A 3,248-nucleotide genomic window follows, 5' to 3' on the forward strand; every position below is an offset into this window, starting at 1 on the left:
AGCCTTTTAAAAATCTGAAGAGACCTATACTATTTCTTTCAAGTGAAATATTCCCATTTCCTTTAACCAGTCCGCATATGGCATGAACTAAAAGGACTTCACCATTCTAGCTGTCTTTTTCTGAATACTCTCCCCCTTCCTAAAATATGGTGCCAACAACTGGACAGTTTGTTCTACCCAGGGTTAAGTAGACTAGGACTATCATCTCCTTACTCCTGGAAGCTTTTTTCTTTCTTAAAGCAGCCCACAATCACAGAGGCTTTCTGGTTGCTGTATTATACTATAACTCTTCTTGCCTATACCTTTAAACTCAAGTCACTTTGGCTTTCACTGATGGACAAATAATAGGTCCCAGTTCAAGTCTCACTTGCTCATTGTTTGGGTTTGGATGGCTCAGAGTGAGTGAAAATAGCAACTGTTTCCATTCTGGCCAGAAACTCTAAGGGTCTTCATCTCCTAGAATGATTCTTCTGAAAAGGCAAACTAGGCTACATTTTGCCTCAGTTCTTACCTCGCCTTCAATTACTGAATGGGCTTTTCTTCAGACAAACCAAGACCCGGGAAACACCTTAGCTTAAAAAAGCCAAGGTCTCCCTCTGCACCTAGGGTCAGTGCCAGTAGTCTTTACCTAAGTCTTGCTACTGGACTCTGATGACAGGAGGAATGAGGTTGATGACTTTGCACGGCCCTGCCTCACTTGGATACTATTCGCTTTCAAGTCAAGACATCACCCTCCTGAAGTCATAGCTCCTCTTCAAAAACAAGGACAAACAACATTTCATATTTAACGTGCAGCTCACTCAAACCTACAGATCTTTTTCAGGTGAACTGTTTGACTAGCTCCCTTTTCTTACAAGTAAATTCAACCTGTGTAAAACTATACATTATCTACATTGACACCAAATATATGTAAAACTATGTTATCTAAATTAATTTCATCTCATTAGATTCAATCAAATGTCTTAGACTAAGATCTTTTCAGATCTTCCATCTAGTGTGGTAGCTCTCACTCTCACCCAGCTTTATGTCACTTGCACGTTTGATAAACATACATCTATGCCATTTTCCAAGTGACTGCCCTGCTGTGATACCAGTCATCAGGTATAACTTAATGTTGACCTAGGCACCAGAAGTAATGTAAAGACCAAAAACCTTTTCCCCTTCCCAGTCACCTTTGGTTAGCTTCCACAGGTGACCCTGAGTGGGGAGTCTACACTTAGAGGCAGCCACTGGTAAGACCATCACCCCTTTCAGCTTTTCAGTGATAAAAGGAGGAATGGATGTGTTGTAATATTCACAGATTTAATTACATTATCTTTCTTGCTAAACCAACCCTACTTCTGAACTTCTTTAGTTCCACAGAAGACATCTTTCCAGTCTCCAGGGTTCTTAATCTCCTCATTATCCTTGATTCCTCAATTTAAAGTGCTACCTTCAAAGTTACTAAAAATCTCCTAATTGCCAAATTTGGTGGCCTTTTCTCAACCCTAATCTTTCTTGTTCTCTCTGCAGCAACTGATGCTTGAAACCATACTCTCCTCTTGTACACTTAGCTCTCTTCAGTTTGCAGAAAATTATATAGGTGAAATTGGAAACAAGTTTCTAACCTGTTTAAAAACCTTCCAGATGAAGTATTTCCATGGGTTTTAAATTTATTTGTTAAATACATAAAAATATAATACCTGATTAATTTGCAAGAACAATTGAGTGATGTTAGGGAAGATTATTAGGTGAATTTTAATAAAAACCTTTACATAACTAGTGGATGGGATCAACAAACAAGCATTATGATTTTGTAAGTCAACAGTGTACTTCTTTGATACAGATCTATGTATCTTTGTGAGGTACTTTTTTCAGCTATGATAGCCATTAAAACCAAGTAATGAAATAAACTAAAATTAGAACCAAGATTTCTGAATTACTATCACAAAATAAGCCAAATTTTTTTTTTAAATGAGGCATATTCTATCATACTGTTCACTAAAATATCATAAAACAATCATTAATAATTTGGGAAAAGAAGATTGCTTTTACTGTTCACAAATCAAATTTTTTCATTTTTTGTTTTTGTACAACCTCTAAAAGATATATTTTAGTGTAAGTTTACATATGATTTTTCTCAGCAAAATACACATATAAAGGGGATACATTCAAAACTAATTTACCGATAAAGGTACATGATCAAAAACTCTGAAGATTCACAAGTCTAAAGATGCAGTTAATCTTCATTTCCACACTTTTTACCTTCTAAAACATCATCAGACAAGTTTGAAAGAAAAAAAAAAGAGTATGAAACATGACAGAAGCAATTTCAGATGTCACTTAAGCCTGGTTATGAGGAATAATAGTAATGGTACCTAACTGTACATGGAAATTTAAAGTTTGCAAAAGAAATACATACATATCTATACATCTATATCTACCTATCTATCTATATGTATGCATTACCTCACAACCCTCATAATAATCCTATAATGTAAGTACTACAGATATGACTCCGTTTTACAGATGAGGAATCTGAGGCTCCAGTAATTTGTTTGTGGTCACACAACTAGATATATAGGAACACAATCTCTTTTTACTCCCAACTTTTGTGACTTTTCAAATATATTATGCAAATTGTCTACAATGTGCTATGATTTTAAAATAATGTGGTGAAATAGAAAGGTCTTGAGATTTGGCATTGGAGTAGATGAGTTCAAATCCTAGGTATCATTTATAATAAATTACTTATTGACTTTAGTCACCTGGGATAAGCCAGTGAACCTCTCTGGGCTTTCAGTTCCTTGTTGGTACAAATGAGGAGGTCAGATGAGATGATCTGTAAGGCTGTGTGATGCAGCGGAAAGAGAACTCGCTTTGGAGTAACAGAACCTGGTACCTCTTCTGATATGTAGTGGCTATGTGACCTTAGACAAGTCACTTAACTTTCCTGGGGTTGCTTAACAATCTTGAAAAGACTGGTGTACGTGGCTTCTGAGGGCCATTCCATCTATGATCCTGTGAGCTAAGAAGGTCTACTCATCTCTAAATATGACCCTGTGACCCAAAGATATTATAAAGTCACCCATATGCTGTTAGGGTAAAATAACTAAAACAATATTTTATAGCTCAACTCCTTTGCAGGAAAGAACATTCTTACTCGTTGTTATTCAAGAAAGTAAGCAAGTAGCTATGAACACTTTGAGCATAAGCCAAAAACAAACCCTTAGTTCAAATGCAATTGTTTAAAAAAAAAAATCTAAAAA

This window comes from Notamacropus eugenii, chromosome 4 (assembly GCF_028372415.1).
Source record: "Notamacropus eugenii isolate mMacEug1 chromosome 4, mMacEug1.pri_v2, whole genome shotgun sequence".
Classification (NCBI taxonomy): domain Eukaryota; kingdom Metazoa; phylum Chordata; class Mammalia; order Diprotodontia; family Macropodidae; genus Notamacropus; species Notamacropus eugenii.